A 20,809-nucleotide genomic window follows, 5' to 3' on the forward strand; every position below is an offset into this window, starting at 1 on the left:
ATGGGCCCAGTACCGAATCATGAGGCACACTACTAGTCACAGGCCTCCAGTCCGAGAAGCAACCTTCCACCATCACCCTCTGCTTTCTTCCTTGAAGCCAATGTTCCATTCATTCAGCTATCTCTCCTTGGATCCCATGCGATCTAACCTTCCAGAGTAGCCTACCGTGCGGAACCTTGTCTAATTAACTTATTGAGCAGATAACCCTGTTTGCAGCTTATCCTCATCATATTCCAGGTGTCACACTTTCTGAGACATCCCTCCTCCCATGCTCCAAGCTTTTTCTGACTCCTTCCCAGTTCTGATGAAGAACGCTTGACCTTAACTTTGTTTCTCTTCCCATAGATGCGGTCAAACATGCTACGTACTTGCTGCATGTTCTGCTTCTATAATACATTGCAATGATCAGCTATATACACCAGCCTGCTAAAGTTCAGATCAATTGAGTTGCGTCACAAAATTCCTGAATTTGAGGAACAGAAAGAAACCACTGTGCCCTATGTACATTTTGAATAATGATTTGCAAAAAGTAGTGAGGCAATACCACGTTCACAAGTTCACAAGTTATAGGAGTAGAATTAGGCCATTCGACCCATCGAGTCCACTCCGTCATTCAATCATGGCTGATTTCTGCCTCCTAATCCCATTTTCCTGCCTTCTCCCCATAACCCTTGACACCCCTTCTAATCAAGAATTTGTCTATCTCTGCCTTAAAAATGTCCCCTGACTTGGCCTCCACAGCCTTCTGTGGCAATGAGTTCCACAGATTAACTACCCTCTGACTAAAGAAGTTCCTCCTCATCTTCTTTCTAAATCTGTGGCTATGACCTCTGGTCCTAGACACTCCCACCAGTGGAAACATCCTTTCCAATCCACTCTATCTGCAGTATGCCTTTCATTATTCTATCTGTATGTTGTTCAGGCCAAATTGGAAAAACTGCTAAATATGTTGAAATATGATGGGTGGGACATTGAAATTGGGCTGTAGCAGTTGATATCCACCCCTAGGTTAAAATAATATCCCTCCTTTTAATAGTTATTCACCTGCTTTTAGCCGTAACTTGGGATAGAGTTTTTTCACAGGACAAATATTGAGTGGCAAACAACAAGGCAAAATTGATTTCCAGAGAGCAACATCATCTTCTATTAATGATGTACAAACTGACTCCGATGAGAATCACTAAAAAAGAACCACTAAAACAGATAAGAGACCCATTCATCTAAACAGAGAGTGAAGGCATTAACAGAGCATAGAAGCACTGAATGTTCCGGACAGCATTGGAAGGACACATTTTTCATTTAAACTTTAACCCGTGTCAGGAGATCGAATAAACATTTACAAAACTGTGTACATTTGAGGAAATAGTGACCATTTGAGCAATCTGTTGTGGATGTCACTAATAAATATATTAAAGGTCAGTTTTCTGCCCAAATGGAATATTTCCAAATGGAAATTGTTATATTTTCAGTAAAACAAATAGGCCCACTTGTAACTTAGTGGAAAGGCCATTGAGCCGTTTCCTTACATACGTGTGAATAATTTGCTTGCATCTTGTGACAAGCTTACCAAGTGTCAACTCGTTTATTTGTAGGGTCCTGACCTGAAACGTCACCCATCCTTTTTCTCCAAAGATGCTGCGTGGCCGGTTATGTTACTCCAGAACTTTGCATCTATCTTTTAATCAATACTGTCTGCTTACTTAACCAGGAGTTTGCTCAGACGCTGCAGTACCCTAATCCACAGAGAGGATTTTTCCCCCCACGCTATGTTCCAGTAATTGCTGGCCATGACAAAAAATGTTTGCTGAGGGATGGACATTGAGAGACAAGGCATGGTCACTATTTACATGGCTTCTGACACTTCTGTGCACTCTGACCATTCCAGCTAAGCTAACAGCCTTCTCAAGGTGAAATTACACCATCTACACCAGTCTGCATGTTGTTAGAGAATCCGAATTAACTAAATGTTCCACTGAAGAAGAAACATTGGCTTCTTGTAAGTTCGCATCCTCTTCATACCCCACATCCATTCACCAACAGCTTGCTGGTCAAAACATCTGGATAGAAACATAGAAACATAGAAATTAAGTGCAGGAGGAGGCCATTTGGCCCTTCGAGCCAGCACCGCCATTCATTGTGATCATGGCTGATCATCCACAATCAGTAACCCGTGCCTGCCTTCTCCCCGTCCCTTGATTCCGCTAGCCCCTAGAGCTCTATCTAACTCTCTCAAATTCATCCAGTGAATTGGCTTCTACTGCCTTCTGTGGCAGAGAATTCCATAAATTCACAACTCTCTGGGTGGATTTATTTTTGTCATCTCAGTTTTAAATGGCCTCCGCTTTATTCTTAGACTGTGGCCCCACTGTGGCCCCTGCTTCTGGACTCCCCCAACATTGGGAACATTTTTCCTGCATCTAGCTTCTCCAGTCCTTTTATAATTTTATATATTTCCATAAAATCCCCTCTCATCCTTCTAAATTCCAGTGAATATAAGCGCAGTCTTTCCAATCTTTCCCCATAGGACAGTCTCACTATCCTGGGGATTAACCTCGTGAACCTACACTGTACTGCCTCAATAGCAAGGATGTCCTTCCTCAAATTAGAAGACCAAAACTGCACACAATACTCCAGATGTGGTTTCACCAGGGCCTTGTGCAGAAGGACTCTTTACTCCTATATCAAATCCTCTTGTTATGAAGGCTAACATGCCATTAGCTTTCTTCACTGCCTGCTGTACGTGCATGTTTACTTTCAGTGACTGGTGTACAAGGACACCCAGGTCTCGTTGCACTTCCCTTTTTCCTAATCTGACAGCATCGAGATAATAATCTGCCTCCTTGTTCTTGCCGCCAAAGTGGATAACCTCACATTTATCTACATTATACCGCATCTGGCATGTGTCTGCCCACTCACTCAACCTGTCCAAGTCACCCTGCAACCTCCGAGCATCTTCTTTGCAGTTCAAACTGCCACCCAGCTTTGTGTCATCTGCAAATTCACTGGTGTTACTTTTAATTCCATCATCCAAATCATTAATATATATTGTAAATAGTTACGGCCCCAGCACCGAGTCTTGCGGCACTCCACTCGCCACTGCCTGCCATTCTGACAGTGACCAGTGGATGATCTGGTTTGGAGCATCACTTTCCCTCAAATACACTGTGCACATCAACCTGTTCTGATGAAACAAGGTCCTGTCCTATTAATTGAAATGCGTTGCACCAATATTTCATTTATTCCCACAAAAAACACAAATTAATTTTTTTTGCACAAATTTTAGATTCCTCACAATTTACCATACTGCCTTAATACAGTAACGGTAATCAATTATCACTTGAGGCAATGCAACTGAGAGTAATGAGTATTATAATGTAATATTCAGAGTTGCATGCAGAGGGAAAAGGCATGGACAAGCTTTAGCTTCCCTCATGCACCAGATCTCACTGATGCCTTGCTTGCAGTCTCTCGAGTTTCCTTCAGACAGCAGAATATTGAGGCTCTATGGAGCACCCAGTGCAGGGAAGAGAAGAATCATCTGTGCATGGAAGATAATTTTCCAGCAAAAGCAGAATTATATGGCAGAGAGGGGAAGGCATCAGTTATTGGCACGCATATGTAGTAAAACACTTGTTGAGGCCTCAATCCTAACAATTCAAATGCATACAAAATTTCCAGCAATGACCCACTTTAATTGCACACATTCAGAAAATCTATGGCTGCATTTGATTTCCAATAATAATGCAAGTCCTCGATGAAAATCCTGAGATTGTTGTATGGATGCAGCAAGCACTTCATCAACACGATTTCCTGCCATGTAACATTTGAGGAAGACCTTTGTGTTGGAAAACAGTTCTGGATAATAGTGATTACTGTGCCAGAATTGTAGCAGGGTTCTTTAGTTCCATGTATAGTAGGAACATTAAACTGACATCTGTGCATTAAAAATGTTCTTGATCTTCTCGAGGTTATTGTTTGAGGTGGCAAGCCCAATGTGGTGACTTAGTGCCATGCCTTGGGAGTTAGCTGAGAAAAGGAACCCATAATGTTAAATACTTCATGCCCTTCATTTATAAACAAAGTGAAAAAAACATGTACAAATGCTTAATGGAAGCTTACTTCATATTTTCTTTGTTTTAAAATTGGTAATGTTTTTTCCCTGGTGACCACCTTGTGTGAGCTTCATTGCTGTCATATTGCATCACAGTTCCCTGCCCCTTGCAGGTGCAGCCAGACTGTTGAAAGGGTGCTCCCTCTCCCGATGAGTCTGATAATAGTGATTATGGACAATAATAGCAGCTTGCAGTCTTCGTTGAACTGAGAGATGCTGAATGGGAACATATAGTTACTTTGCACCAATAGTGGGATGGTTAGGCTGCCAAGCACAAAACACAAAATTAGACAAAGACAGACACAAAGTGCTGGAGTAACTCAGTGGGTCAGGCAGCCTCTCTGGAGAACATGGATAAGTGATGATTTGGGTCAGGACTCAAGTCTGAAGAAGCCTCCCAACCCAAAACTTTTCCTATCCATGTTCTCCAGAGATGCAGCCTAACATGCTGAATTACTCCAGTATTTTGTCTCTTTTTTTGTGTAAACCAGCATCTGCAGTTCCTTATATCTCCAAACACGATAAAAAATATGTTTGGAAACTCAGCATACTAAGTACAGCAAGGTACATCCATGGTAATCCACAGAACTGAAGCATTGCTTTACGATATCGGTTATATATTTAATCGCATGTTATTTGCCAAAAACCTTTGTGAATGGGTGCTCCTCTTTCTAACCCACTGCCTTTCTCTATGGACCTTGCCCTCATTCTCCCCACCATGCTGATGACTGAGGATGGCAGTTACCAATTCCAATGTTTAGGAACTTCAGGGTTTAGAAACATAGAAACATAGAAAATAGGTGCAGGAATAGGCCATTCGGCCCTTCAAGCCAGCACCGCCATTCAATATGATCATGCCTGATCATCCAAGATCAGTACCCCGTTCCTGCTTTCTCCCCATATCCCTTGATTCCGTTAGCCCTTAGAGCCATATCTAACTCTCTCTTGAAAACATCCAGTGAATTGGCCTCCACTGACTTCTGTGACAGAGATTTCCACAGATTCACAACTCGTTTGCCCGCAAACCTGACAAAAGAGCATCCATCTTGGATACTTCCATTTATACCTCACGCTGCAACAGAAAGCCAACCAGCATAATCAAGGACGAGTCGCACACTGGCCATTCTCTATTCTCCCCTGTCCCATCGGGCAAAAGGTATAGAAGTGGACAAATGTACACCATCAGATTCAGGGACAGTTTCTTCCAGCTGTTATCAGGCAAATGAACAATCCTATCAACAACTAGAGAGCAGTCCTGAACTACTATCTACCTCGTTGGGGACCCTCGGAGTATCTTCGATTGGACTTTACTGGCTTTTTTTTAGTAAGTACAGGTCCTATATAATCCAGTCATTAGTGGCAGCATTGCTCATTTCTCATCACATAGATATCCAAAATCTATCTGTCGCATTTGCTGAAAATTAAGGTATCAACTATATACATTTTTCCAAAATCCCAGTTTCAGGTTAACCCTATCTCCATGGAGAAACTCGGCATTTCTTTGCCGTCTGTTCCATATTCTACTGTCCCATCCGCCGGTTAGCACAGAATGTACAGAACAGCACATTGAGTCTGTAGGGCAAGAGTTGCCATTTTGATGCCATTTTACAGCTGCAGCTGGCCACAAATGCCCATTGCAGCCATCGCCTCCATTCTGGTTGTCCCGCGGACCATCATCCCTCTCCTTTCATGGCCCGCTTCAGCCCTTATTCCCTGGGGAAGAGGGGGGGGGGCTCCCTCTACAGACCTTGAGGGCAAAGGAGGTTTGCCAGGAGACCTTGTTACCACTTGTGACTCGATGGTTGACCTTCGCCCTCATTTTGTTCCAGTATCCACCGCCAACTCTCTGTACCCTCCAACTCCCGGTCTTTGGGGTAAACAGGAGACGGGCCTCGGACTCATTCCAGGCAGGCCCCTCTGGTTCTGCGGCAGCCATGCCAGGCCTGCTGCCTATCGGGGTTTGGCAACTGCCCAAGGCCCTCAGCGAGCTTCTGCTGCACAGCCCTTGGGAGGCAGAAGATTGGTATGCCTTGGCTCAAAGCACTGATTGAGATTCAAGCTTCGAATTTTCCAATTAATACACCGTGAACCAATAATTTAATTTCTCAGATTATCCATGCAATCTCTGTGTCCAATCCAGTTTTTAATACCACCCTTACACAACCCAAACTCATGCACATGCCTGCCTCTATACAGGAAGATAGGGTATCATCTAATGGGAAAGCAGGGGTAGGGGGTCAAAATATTGAACCTGATTGAACCAGAAAGAAGATTCAAAAAAGGCTGGCATTACTCAAAGGTAATAAATCATCTTCACCAGGTGGTTTATTTCCAAAGTTGGTATGGAAAGCTGGAACAAAGTTTGAAAAATCAGTCTGAAGAAGGGTCCCACCCGAAACATCACATATCCATGTTCTCTAAGGATGCTGCCTGGCCCAACGACTTATTCCAGCATTTTGTGTCTTTCCTTGAAAATTCTCTGTCGATGATCTCTTAACCTTCCGTGGAAACTGGGTAGTTCCTGAGAAGAAAAAGATTACAATGTTAAACCCCACTTCAAAATAGGAGAGTGAAATAAATCTGATAATTGTAGGACCTGTCACTTCCCTTGGAGTAGCATGGAACAATGACGGGGAGCACGGTGAACAACACATTTTTGCTAAATAATCTGCTTATGCCCCTTGATATAAGAGTAGGTGGGACTGATGAAGATAAAAACCTCAAAATGTTTCTGCCTCCCATTTAATGCAGTCATCACAGCTTTGTGAGTCAGCATGATGATGTTTGTGAAGTCCTTTAAAGATTAGACTGTTTGTTGGGCTTTCCCAGGCTCTAATAATTACTGGCATATGACATCTAACCTTACAGGTGGGATCTCTAAAACCAGCTCTAAAAGTAAAGGACAGCTGTACAAGCAGAACTCTTCTGACTACAGGGATATTAAAATGATTTCTATTGTTGCCCATGTGTCCCACAGAAAGTATATTTTTTATAGTGATTTTTACAATTTCTCACAATATAGTTTTCAAATTGAATGATTTTTAGTGATACAGAAACATTTAATGATCTTACAGTATAGATGACATTAGTATGCCTTTATAAGCTTCAGATTGTAATGTTTAAAAAAAAAATTAAGGCCTTATAAGTATCCTAACATAAAAAGCCTAGGTTTTATTTTAATATGAAATCTTTACAGATCTGCACTTTACAAATAAGTCCCTTTTCAGATTACTAAAGTGACACCTTCTCTAACATACAAAATAAACTGATGTTTAATTGATTTATATCCCAGATGTACTTGTAAGGGAAGTCTTTCATTCTTTCTTGGAATAAATATAGAAGTATAGCACAGGAATTGGCCCTTCAGCCCACAATTGCTGTGCTGAACATGATACAAGATAATCTAATCTCATCGGCCTGCACATGATCCATATCCCTCCTCTCCCCATATATTTATGTGCCTATTTAAAAGCTTCTTAAATGCCACTGTTGTAACTGTCTCCATCTTCATCCCTGGCAGCGCATTCCAAGTACTCAACACCCTCTAAACAAACTTGCCCTGCACATCTCCTTTAAATTTGCCCTTCTCACCTTGAAGCTGAGCCCTCTAGTCTTTGACATTTCCACCCTGGGGAAAAAGACACTGATTATCGACTATGCTCATAATTTTATATACTTCTATCATATTCTGTCAATATTCTGTCAATCAGCTTTGATTCAGTCAGTGTGATATTATTTTCCAATCTCTGACCATCAAGTTAGGAAATGGGGAAGTACAAAGAGATCTGGGTGTCCTTGTTCATCAGTCACTTAAAGTTAGACAGCAGGAAGTGAAGAAAGCTAATGGCATGTTGGCAAGAGGAGTTGAGCATAGGAGCAAAGAGGTCCTTCTGCAGTTGTACAAGGCCCTGGTGAGGCCACACCTGGAGTACTGTGTGCAGTTTTGGTCTCCAAATTTGAGGAAGGACATTCTTGCTATTGAGGGCGTGCAGCGTAGGTTCACTAGGTTAATCCCCGGAATGGCGGGACTGTCGTATGTTGAAAGACTGGAGCGACTAGGCTTGTATTCGCTGAAATTTAGAAGGATGGGAGGGGATCTTATTGAAACATATAAGATTATTAAGGGATTGGACACGTTAGAGGCAGGAAACATGTTCTCAATGTTCGAGGAGTCCAGAACCAGGGGCCACAGTTTAAGAATAAGGGGTAGGCCATTTAGAACAGAGATGAAGAAAAACCTTTTTAGTCAGAGAGTTGTAAATCTGTGGAATTCTCTGCCTCAGAAGGCAGTGCAGGCCAATTCTCAGGATGCTTTCAAGAGAGAGCTAGATTGAGCTCTTAAAGATAGCGGAGTCAGGGGGTATGGGGGGGAAGGCAGGAATGGGGTACTGATTGTGAATGATCAGCCATGATCACATTGAATGGCGGTGCTGGCTCGAAGGGCTGAATGGCCTACTCCTGCACCTATTGTCTACTGTCTATCCATGAAATGTAAATAAAACAAATTAGAGAAATAAATCTTAGTAATCATGAAATGGAATAAAATGAGTACAAAATAATTAAAAAGATCTTAACTACAATGAAAATGTTTGGGCAATGTAATTTATTGCTGAAATTATTTGTGATTGATCAAATTCAGTTTGATCAAAGCTGCTGCAGCAAAAATATATTTCACTCTGCTTCTGAAAATGATCCTGCAGTGAATTAATAACTCGCATTGACTTGAATCAAACAGACATAAGAAGGATGGATTGAAATGTATATTTATGTTTAGGCCTATTTAGGTTTAGGTATGTTTAGTACAGTGTGTAAACACTTCAGTGTTGCTGCATGCAAAGGCATATAACAGAGGTAGAGCTGTCATCGGAATATCCTTAATTGAAGACATTGAGCCAAGCATCAGTGGTCAGTGGTCACCCTACAACAAGGTCAGATTAGTTCATTCACTCAGTTCTCAAAGGTCCCCTTTATTATTGCTTAGTATTCTCCCTTAGGGGTTGAGAGGGAAAGATAGATCAGCTATGATAGAATGGCAGAGTTGACTTGATGGGCTGAATGGCCTAATTCTGCTCCTAGAACCTATGAACGTACGACCCAATTTTCTTTCTTGGTTATGTGATGACGCATCATCCCCAAGGACCGTCCCGATCCCTATCACCAGCAGGCAGGCAGGCAGGCAGGAGAAGTCAACCATCAGCACCGCAAACAGCGCCTGGCTGCCGGAAAACACCGGAAAACGCTGGACAGTGCTCTGGACTGACCTGAGGCCAGAGCCAAAGTAGAAGTAGCTCCGTGGCTACATCCGCGCCCGGGTGGTACAAGAAAGGGACCACGGGCTGTCCATGGGCACCCTGGGGGATTTCTGGGATCATGGGGTGAGGGGTGGATGGAATGTATTCTCAATAAAGATTGTATTATAGTTATTTGAAAATTTGGTCATTTTGCACTATGGTAATGGATGTGTTTTGTAAGTGTTATTTGTGTTGTAATTGAATAAATTATTTTTGACACTCAAACGTAGCTGTATCCAATTAATATTATTGGTTCAACTCACCTTCACCTTATGGAAGACTGGGAGAGAAAGTGGAAGATTTTCTACTAACTGTGCCACTTTTGCAGGCTCACTGAGGGACTGGCTCCCAAGTGGACCCGGACCTTCTTGTCACTATCGCCCTTCACTGTATCAAGTGGCTTCACCCTACCACGAGTGTAGTTCTTGTCAACCCAGCATCATCCCTGATACCGCAGTTAGTAAACATGATACATAGAAGTTTGATTTACCAGCAATGATAGATTTGTGTTGCTGCATTTCCATTTATTTAATTATTATTTTCATTTGATGGAAAAAAACTGATTTGGGATTTTTTTTTCTGTTAAGCACGGCATACATTTTTGTGCCAGATTTTACTGATGTCACTGAAAATATCTCACTTCAAAATCTTGTATTTGTTTAAGATTTTCCAATTTGATAAAACATGTATATAAAATTGCAACCCATGTAATGAAAATATTTGGATCTTGGGATTTCTGACATCCTCGTAAATATGGCTTATGCATCCAATGAAAGAATAATCTCCACATCGTTAGTCAGATCCAAGATTGGAAAAATATAATAAAGTGATCAAACTACATGAAATGGCTCCAAGAATCGTTAGTTGGCTGTAGCATAGTTGATGTGACAGCCAAAAGGAATGCAAACACTGTAGATCAAGTCATTAGTAAGTTTGGTGAAAGCTGAGGCCCGGTACACTATATTGAATTTCCGAGCTCTTGCCATTTGTTTTGCTCTAATCACACCACACTATACTTTGATTCCTACCTTTCAACAAATTGTCACCTCTCACCATTACGTTATCCCCAGCTGTATATGCTTCCATCTTTTGGTCATCTTTTACGTTGTAGGCTTTTTCTTTTACACATTCCACTTATGGCCTCATAGAATCATGGTGTGGAAACTCACAGCCTTACTTCTGAAGTGCCCCCAGACCCTTCCCCTCCACCCCTCCAAAATAAAGGAGAGTGTCTAGAAAGAACAACTTTACTTCCAGTTTTAGCCCAGAAGGTACTTACTAAAAGCTTGATCACTGTCTGAAACTTCAAGGTTTCATTGAAAACCTAGATAAATCTTTGGAGCTCTTAATGGCTCTTGAGATGAAGCAAATTTGATCCATTGGAAAGTTAAATCATTTCGACACTAACTAGATGCAGCACTCCCATATCCAGTCCACTCCCTGACTTAAGCTTGTGCAGCTGATCCCATGTTAAGCAACAGAAAGGATCTATTCATAGTCAAAATATGTTTTTCCATGGCAGGGTATCAAAAAGAATGCAGATAGAGATGACAGAAAAAGTTGTAAAGGGGATCTGAAATAGTAATTTCTATAGATCTAGAAAAAACAACACCTTTTACAGGACTGGTATATTAGTGGGAAGTGTAGGTGGTGGGATCACTATTACCTTTAGACTCTTAGATCACATGGGTAACAAATGCTACATTTTTCCATCCTATCTTCAGATGGTTGTGTCAACACCCCCAATAAACATTTTTCTCCGTATGCTCCTGGTCTAAGAGTGTTATTTGATACTTCCCAATCCAAGTAGAAGATCCCAATATGGCACATAATTAAAGCTGTGTTATATAGTATTTTACTTCTTCAAGAAAGGGTTAGCAGAATAATATGATTCCCTGAAAATGTAGAGTTAGAGAGTTGGAGTCAGATGCTTCATCACCCAAAACAGCTACAAGCAGCACTTCTGCAGAACATGACAACATTTCAGGTCGGGACTGATCAGTCTGAGGAATGTTAGGACAAACAAAATACTTCTTGAAAATCTCATTTGAAAACTTCTGATCGGGCAGGTCGCACTAGTGTAGATGGGGCACATTGGTTAGCATGGGCAGGTTGGGCCGAAAGGCCTGTTTCCATGATGTATGTTTCCATCTATGACTCTAAAAATTAGTACTTCTCAAGGATTTTTCTTGTATCCAGAATAAATATTCAGATTAAATACTGCTTGTCGATACAAGGAACTGCAGGTGCTGATTTACAAAAAGATTCAAGAAATATTTTATTTGTCCCAACATAGAAATAAAAATGACGCAAAAGAGAAAAAATAAAATATTTTGCTACGTATGGAATTTATGCTGAACAACAAAGGTGTTTGCAGAACCCTTATGACAAAGTTCCCTGTGAGGAAAATAGAAATACTGTAGCGCTTCCAAAATGAATAACTGAACTGTATTATTAACTTGACCAATAGAGGGCACCTTTTCTTCCCTGCATAAAATATCTCCAGATAAAATCAAAACAACCACAGCATATTGAAATATAGTGTTTTTCATTTTCAATCTTTACAACATGCCTCAAGAATTTCTCCTGACTGGCAATCTGGAAGGTTTTGGCAATGTCAAGACATAAGGAAGAGCTTCCGCTGGCTTTTGAAATGGCATCGGACAATAGGAATAGGAATAGGAATATGAATAGGAATACTTTATTGTCACATGTGACTAGGCACAGTGAAACTCTTTGCTTGCACACCCAGTGTATACAAATAGCAGCCACCTACAGCACTGACAGTTACAAAGCACGCCGGCTCCTCCCTTTGTAGAGCAATGTCAACTGGAAGTTAATCCTTTGAAACGTGAGGTGATGTTTTTGAAAGGTCTAATAATGCAGGGACATACACAATCGGTGGTCGGGCTCCGAGTAGTATCGCGGAAGGGTCTCGACACAAAACATCACCTATCCATGTTATTCTGAGATGCTGACTGACCTGCTGAGTTACTCCAGTACTTTGTGTCCTTTTGTGTATTAATCAGCATCAGCAGTTCTGTTTGGCAACAGGTAGATAAGGTGGTTAAGGAAGCACATGGGATTCTTGCTTTCATTGGATGTAGCGTAAAATATAAGAGTAGGAACGTTATGGTACAGCTTCATCAAATATTAGTTATGCCGCAGCTGGAGTTCCGTCCACCTTCAGGAAGGTTAAGATTGGACTGAAAGTGGAGAAATACTATTCACTGGGACATTGCCTAGACTGGAATGTTCCGGGTATGAAGGGAGACTGATTATTCTGGACTTGTTTTCCTGAGAATGGAGAAGGCTGAAGGATGATCTGACAGAGTATGTAGGTTAATTGGCTGGGTAAATGTAAAAAAAAAATTGTCCCTAGTGGGTGTAGGATAGTGTTAATGTGCGGGGATCACTGGGCGGCACGGACTTGGAGGGCCGAAAAGGCCTGTTTCCGGCTGTATATATATGATATGATATGATATGATAGAGGTACATATTATGAAATAGACATGGTAGAATTTGAGAAACCTTTTCCCTGGAGGCAGAGGTAATGATGACCAAAGGGCATTGGTTTAAGATAATGAGTGGAGCATTTAGAAATTAGTTGAGGAAGAATTTATTGGTGCTGCCTGATTTATGTTGGAGGCAGATATGCTTGTGGAAGTAATCAGATGAGCATAAAGTGTCGAGGGGATTAGTATAGATACAGTAGCAGTCTGAAGAAGGGTCTCGACCCGAAACGTCACCCATTCCTTCTCTCCTGAGATGCTGCCTGACCTGCTGAATTACTCCAGCATTTTGTGAGTAGGGATACAGTAGATTAATATTCATCTTTAGCTGTAGATATAGTTCCAGAAGACTGGAAGGTGGCTAATGTTAAACTGTTATTAAAGAAGGGCAGTAAGTACAAGCTAGGGAACAGCAGGCCGGTGAGCCTATAGTCAGTGGTGGGTGATATGTGTGTGGGATTTTTAGCGACAGGATCTACCAGCATTTGGATATGCAGGTTTATTCACAAAATGCTGGAGTAACTCAGCAGGTCAGGCAGCATCTCGGGAGAGAAGGAATGGGTGACGTTTCGGGTCGAGACCCTTCTTCAGACTGATGTCGGGGGTGGGACAAAGGAAGGATATAGGTGGAGACAGGAAGATAGAGGGAGCTCTGGGAAGGAGGAGGGGAAGGGAGGGACAGAGGAGCTATCTGAAGTTGGATATGCAGGGACTGATTGGGGATAGTCAGCATGGCTTTTTGCATAGGAATCATGCCTCAGTAAAAGCATTGATAAGGGCGAAGCCGTGGACATAGATACATAGACAATAGGTGCAGGAATAGGCCATTCAGCCCTTCGAGCCAGCACCGCCATTCAATGTGATCATGGCTGATCATCCATAAACAATACCCCGTTCCTGCCTTCTCCCCACATCCCTTGACTCTGCTAACCTTAAGAGCTCTATCTAGCTCTCTCTTGAATGCATTCAGAGAATTTGTCTCCAGTGCCTTCTGAGGCAGAGAATTCCAATGATTCACAACTCTCTGACTGAAAAAGTTTTTGCTCATCCCCGTTCTAAATGGCCTACCCCTTATTCTTAAACTGTGGCCCCTTGTTCTGGACTCCCCCAACTTCGGGAACATGTTTCCTGCATCGAGCATGTCCAATTCCTTAATAATTTTATATGTTTCTGCAAGATCTCTTCTCATCCTTCTAAATTCCAGTGAATATAAGCCCAGTCGCTCCATTCTTTCGACATATGACAGTCCCACCATCCCGGGAATTAACCTTGTGAATCTACGCTGCATTCCCTCAATAGCAAGAATGTCCTTTCTCAAATTAGGAGACCAAAACTGCACACAATACTCCAGGTGTGGTCTCACCAGGGCCTTGTACAACTGCAGAAGAACCTCTTTGCTTCTATAGTCAACTCCTCTCGTTATGAAGGCCAACATGCCATTAGCTTTTTTCACTGTGTAGCACTAGCAAACCTGCCTGCCAGAATGTTGGACCCCTCCAGTTAAGGTGTAACCCGTCCCTTTTGTACAGGTCACCCCAGTGGTCCAAGAGATCCCAGTGATCTATAAATCTTTATCCCTGCTCCCTGCACCAGCTACTCATCCCTGCTATCTCCCTGTTCCTGCCCTCACCAGCACGAGATACTGGAAGTAATCCAGAGGTAACCACCCTGAAGTCCTGCTTTTCAGCCTTCTTCCTAACTTTCTAAACTCACGTTGCAGAACCTCCATCCTCTTCTTCCCGAAGCCGATATGCACAACTACTCCCAACTGCTCACCTTCCCTCTCGAAGATGTTCTGAAGTTGGTCCGAGACATCTTGAACCATGGCACCAGGGAGGCCACACCCCATCCTCGAGTCTCGCCTGCCGCTAATCTCCTGTCCGCACCTCGGATAATGGAGTCACCCACCACTGCCCGATGGCGGTCTCGCCGGTCGAGTCTCATCGCTGGGATTGGAGCCACCGACCTGTCCACCGCTCAGACTGGAAGAGCCGTCCGCCCCGACAGCTCCCAATAGACAATAGACAAAGGTGCAGGAGTAGGCCATTCGGCCCATCGAGCCAGCACCGCCATTCAATGTGATCATGGCTGATCATTCTCAATCAGTACCCCGTTCCAGCCTTTTCCCCATACCCCCTGACTCTGCTAACCTTAAGAGCTCTATCTAGCTCTCTCTTGAATGCATTCAGAGAATTGGTCTCCACTGCCTTCTGAGGCAGAGAATTCCACAGATTCACAACTCTCTGACTGAAAAAGTTTTTCCTCATCTGCGTTCTAAATGGCCTGCCCCTTATTCTTAAACTGTGGCCCCTTGTTCTGGACTCCCCCAATATTGGGAACATGTTTCCTGCCTCTAACGTGTCCAACCCCTTAATAATCTTATATGTTTCGAAAAGATCCCCTCTCATCCTTCTAGATTCCAGTGTATACGAGCCTAGTCACTCCAGTCTTTCAACATATGACAGTCCCGCCATTCCGGGAATTAACCTAGTAAACCTCAGCTGCACGCCCTCAATAGCAAGAATATACCTCCTCAAATTTGGAGACCAAAACTGCACACAGTACTCAAGGTGCGGTCTCACTAGGGCCCTGTACAACTGCAGAAGGACCTCTTTGCTCCTATACTCAACTCCTCTTGTTATGAAGGCCAACATTCCATTGGCTTTCTTCACTGCCTGCTGTACCTGCATGCTTCCTTTCAGTGACTGATGCACCAGGACACCCAGATCTCGTTGTACGTCCCCTTTTCCTAACGTAACACCATTCAGATAATACTCTGCCTTCCTATTCTTACCACCAAAGTGGATAATCTCACACTTATCCACATTAAACTGCATCTGCCATGCATCCGACAACTCACACAACCTGTCCAAGTCACCCTGCAACCTCATAGCATCTTCCTCACAGTTCACACTACCACCCAGCTTTGTATCATCTGCAAATTTGCTAATGGTACTTTTAATCCCTTCATCCAAGTCATTAATGTATATTGTAAATAGCTGCGGTCCCAGCACCGAGCCTTGCGGTACCCCACTAGTTACTGCCTGCCATTCTGAAAGGGACCCATTTATCCCCACTCTTTGCTTTCTGTCTGTCAACCAATTTTCTATCCATGCCAGTACCCTACCTCCAATACCAAGTGCTCTAATTTTGCGCACTAATCTCCTATGTGGAACCTTGTCGAAGGCTTTCTGAAAGTCGAGGTACACCACATCCACCGGCTCTCCCCTGTCAATTTTCCTAGTTACATCCTCAAGGAATTCCAGAAGATTAGTCAAGCATGATTTCCCCTTCGTAAATCCATGCTGACTCGGAACGATCCTGTTACTACTATCCAAATGCTCCGCAATTTCGTCTTTTATAATTGACTCCAGCATCTTCCCCACCACTGATGTCTATAATTTCCGGGCCTATAATTTTCCGTTTTCTCTCTCCCTTCTTTCTTAAAAAGTGGGACAACATTAGCTACCCTCCAATCCACAGGAACTGATCCTGAATCTATAGAACATTGGAAAATGATCACCAAAGCATCCACAATTTCTAGGATCACCTCCTTAAGTACCCTGGGATGCAGACCATCAGGCCCTGGGGATTTATCAGCCTTCAGCCCCATCAGTCTACCCAACACCATTTCCTGCCAAATGTGGATTTCCTTCAGTTCCTCCGTCACCCTAGGATCTCTGGCCACTAGAGCATCTGGGAGATTGCTTGTATCTTCCTTAGTGAAGACAGATCCAAAGTACCAGTTCAACTCGTCTGCCATTTCCTTGTTCCCCATAATAAATTCCCCAGCTTCTGTCTTCAAGGGGCCCACATTTGCCTTGACTATTTTTTTCCTCTTTACATACCTAACAAAGCTTTTACTATCCTCCTTTATATTATTGGCTAGTTTACCCTCGTACCTCATCTTTTCTCCCCGTATTGCCTTTTTAGTCATCTTCTGTTGCCCTTTAAAAGAGTCCCAATCCTCTGTCTTCCCACTCTTCTTTGCTTTGTTGTACTTCTTCTCTTTTAATTTTATGCTGTCCTTAACTTCCCTTGTCAGCCACTCCCCTTAGAATCTTTCCTTCTCTTTGGGATAAATTGATCCTGCAACTTCTGCATTATTCCCAGGAATACCTGCCATTGCTGTTCCACCGTCTTCCCTGCTTGGGCCTCCTTCCAGTCAATTCTGGCCAGCTCCTGCCTCATGCCTCTGTAATCCCCTTTGCTATACTGTAATACTGACACTTCTGATTTTCCCTTCTCCCTCTCAATTTGTAGAATAAAGCTTTTCATATTGTGATCACTGCCTCCTAAAGGCTCTTTTACCTCGAGTCCCCTTATTAGATCATCCTCCCAAGAGGGTGTACCTGTTTTCATTAGGTACAGCCTCCGGGGTCTCCTGCACTCCATGTTTATTCCTCTTTCTCACTGTCACCCACTTTTGCTCTTCCGGTATCCTTGGCGTGACAACTTCAATGTAGGTCCTATCCAGGTAACTCTCGTTTTCCCAAATGGCCCTGAGGTCATCCAGCTGCTGCTCCAGTTCCCCAACATGTTCATTCAGAGGCTGCATGTGGACACAATTTCTGCAGGTGTAGTTGGCAGAAGCACCAGCGATGTCCCTGACTTCCCACATCCTGCAGGAAACACCGTACCAACTTGCCTGCCATTTCTTCAGAGGACAAAAAAAAATCACAAATTTCAAATCAATTGTAGCCTCCCTGCCTCAGCCTCCTCGCTGAAGGCTCTTGAGCCAAAGACTCGCACTTTACTCACCAAGGCAATTCACCTCAACAAGGCCGCTCCCTCTTGAGTAAGCCCTACTTTTATTTGCTGTTCAATTAAGTAATTGGCTAATTTATAAATTTGGCTACCGGTTTTTAAATGACCCGCTCTGGAAAATCTCACCAAGGATTTAACTTTTGCAGCCAATCCCCGCACTCGCTCCTTCACCTGCCGCTCCTCTGCTGACTTTGTACGTACGTTGTCTACATGGACTTTACTACATGTACATTGTCTACATGGACTTTAGCAAAACCTTTGACAAGATCCCACTTGGTAGACCAGTCTGGAAAGTGATATAACACGGAATACAAGGCAAAATTGGCTTGGCAGAAGGAGGCAAAGGATAGTTGTGGTGGGCTGTTTTTTTTTGGTTGGAGGCCTGTAACTAGTAGTGTGCCACAAGGGTCAGTGCAGGGTCCATGGTTGTTTGCTACTTACATTAACCATTTGGATGAAAATTTAGTTAACAGTTAGTAAATTTGCAGATGACAAAATTGATGGTATAGTGAACAGTTAGGAAGAATATCTAAGTTTACCTCATGATCTAGATCAGTTGAGAAAGTGGGCCAAAGAATGGCAAATGAAATTTAGATCTGATAAGTGTGAAGTGTATGTCAAACTAGGAAAGGACTTACACGGCAAATAGTAGATCCATGCAGAGTGATGTGGAACAAAGACATCTGACAATATTGGTGCATGGCTCTCTGAAAGTGGTCAGTCAGGTGGACAAAGTGGTGACCAAGATGTTTGGCACACTTGCCTTCATTGGGAAGTGTGCTAAGTACAATGGTTGGGACATTATCATACAGCTGTACAAGTTATCACTCCACACTTGGAGTACTGTGTGCACTTCTGGCACACCAGATATAGAAAGGATGTTGTTAGGTTGGAAAAGGCACAAAAATGATTCTCCAAGATGTTGCCTTTACTTGTTTAGCTTGTGTCGCAGGCAGAGGTTGGATAGGCTAGGACGTTTTCTTTAAAGTGTAAGAGGTTAAAGGGGTGATGGAAATATTCAACCAGTTGCTCCTACAACTTTCTAATTCATCCCCAAGGAGAGTGCTATCCTAAGATGTCTAGCGATGAATGGTGCAGTACAATTAAGTAGCCATTGCCAAACAAATCCCATCCCTTAACTGATACTGAGAACCCCACTACCATTCTTCAACCAATTCAAGTCACACAACATGATATCAAGAAATTACTGAGAACACCGGTTACAGCAAAGGCCGTGAGAGTGGACAATATCCCACTGTGGACCTGCACTCCATAACTAGCTGTGCCTTTTGCCAAACTGGTCCAATAGAGACACAACATTGACGACTACCTGAGAGTGTGGGAATTTGCCCAGAACTATCCTATTCACAGAAACAGGAACAATCCAATCCAGCCAAATCTCAGTTTCCACTCAACCAAAGTGATCAAAAGTGTCATCAACCATGCCAACAAATGGCTTTGCTCACCAATAATCTACATGCCGAACCACAAATCTCATGACAGCTTTGGTCCAGACATGGGTCCAAAAGCTAAATTCCGGAGGTGATGTGACTGTAGCTGCACCTGGCATTAAGATAGCGTTTGATGAAGTTTAGGTTAAATCTATTCAGTAAAGTGAACAAGAGGGTAAGAGACTCCGAGGCAAGAAGTACAGTACTTTAGGTTGCAGGAAGGGACTGCACAATCCGGTTTAAACCGAAGACAGACACAAAATGCTGGGGTAACTAAGCAGGACAGGCAGCATGTCTGGTGAAAAGGAATGAGTGACATTTTGGGTTGAGACCCTTTAAGAAGAGTCTCGACCCGAAACATCATCCACAGTACTATAGGACCATTTACAGCAGAAGCAAATTAGCAATGTGAATAATCTATGTTGAGATTAAACCTACGAAGAAAAGTAGCAGTTTTATCTGAAGTTCCCATGACAAGGTCTGTAAAATATTACAAATGTAGTCATACTGAATACAATGCAGAAAACACTTATTAACAATCTTACAATAAGACAAAACAATGAACAAACGTTTTGATCAAAAACCTTGGGAAACCGTGGGTTAGTTGACCTGATAAATCACCTCTAATGAAATCACATTTGAATTCTTAGTATCAGCAGGATTTATCATATCAAATGGATTGTCGTCATGTGTTCTGTTTTCTACAATTCCCAAGGTACGCGGTCTAAATTCAGTTCCCAAGGTACGCGGTAAAAGCTAATTAATAGTATATTGAAGGTACTTCTACCTTTAAATCACATGGTTGGATTCAGTTGCCACTCAACCCCTAAAGATTTGTATTCATTCCAACAGAGTTCAGAACAGTCACGTACTATGTCACCATTTTGATATATTGACAAGGAGAACAATTTGTCTTCCTCTAATGCTTTTCTTACATTCAAGTAATCAAATACCAAAGAAAATACTGCCTGATTATCATGCAAATGTTAGGGTGTCCGCTCAGCCTCCAACATTCCAGAGAAAACAATCCAAGTTTGTCTAATCCAGGTAATGCCTGGCTAATGCCCTCTAATCCAGGCAGTATTCTGGTAAACCCTCTTTTGCACACTCTCCAGAGCCTCCACATTGTTCCTGTATGAAGGGATCAAAACTGCACCCAACACTCCACATGTGGCCTAACCAAACTCTTACAAAGCTGCAAAATGACTTCTTGACTCTTGTACTCAATGCCCCAATCGATGAAGGCAAGCATACTCAATGTCTTCTAACCATGCAATTTACTTGTATTGTTACTTTCAGGGAGATATGGACCTGAAATTCACATCCCCCCTTCTCTTTAGCACACCATGGATGCAGTCTGTATCCATTCATAGTAGGCAAAACATCAATTTATAATCATAGAATGATACAGTGTGGAAGCAGGCCCTTCGGCCTAACTTATCAACACCGGCCGACACGTCCCAGCTACACTAGTCCCACCTGCCTGCGTTTGGTCCATATTCCTCCAAACCTGTCCTATCCATGTACCCGTCTAACTGTTTCTTAAACGTTGTGATAGTCCCAGCCCCAACTACCTCCACCTCCCTTTGTGTGAAAAAGTTACCTCACAGATTCCTATTAAATCTTTTCCCCTTCACCTTGAACCTTTGCCTTCTGGTCCTCGATTCCCCAACTCTG

General features: G+C 42.7%; 1 protein-coding gene across 1 annotated transcript in view; it reads right to left on the reverse strand.

Moving 5' to 3' along the window:
• Nucleotides 1-6,502: 6,502 nt before the first annotated feature.
• Nucleotides 6,503-20,809, reverse strand: part of LOC144593695 (amine sulfotransferase-like) — a 79,357-nt gene continuing 65,050 nt past the window's right edge. The window contains exon 8 of the mRNA XM_078399651.1: nt 6,503-6,632. The gene's annotated coding sequence lies outside the window, so the exon portion shown is untranslated. The remainder of the gene's footprint in view (nt 6,633-20,809) is intronic.

The sequence above is a fragment of the Rhinoraja longicauda genome, chromosome 5 (genome assembly GCF_053455715.1).
Source record: "Rhinoraja longicauda isolate Sanriku21f chromosome 5, sRhiLon1.1, whole genome shotgun sequence".
In the NCBI taxonomy this organism is placed as follows: Eukaryota; Metazoa; Chordata; class Chondrichthyes; order Rajiformes; family Arhynchobatidae; genus Rhinoraja; species Rhinoraja longicauda.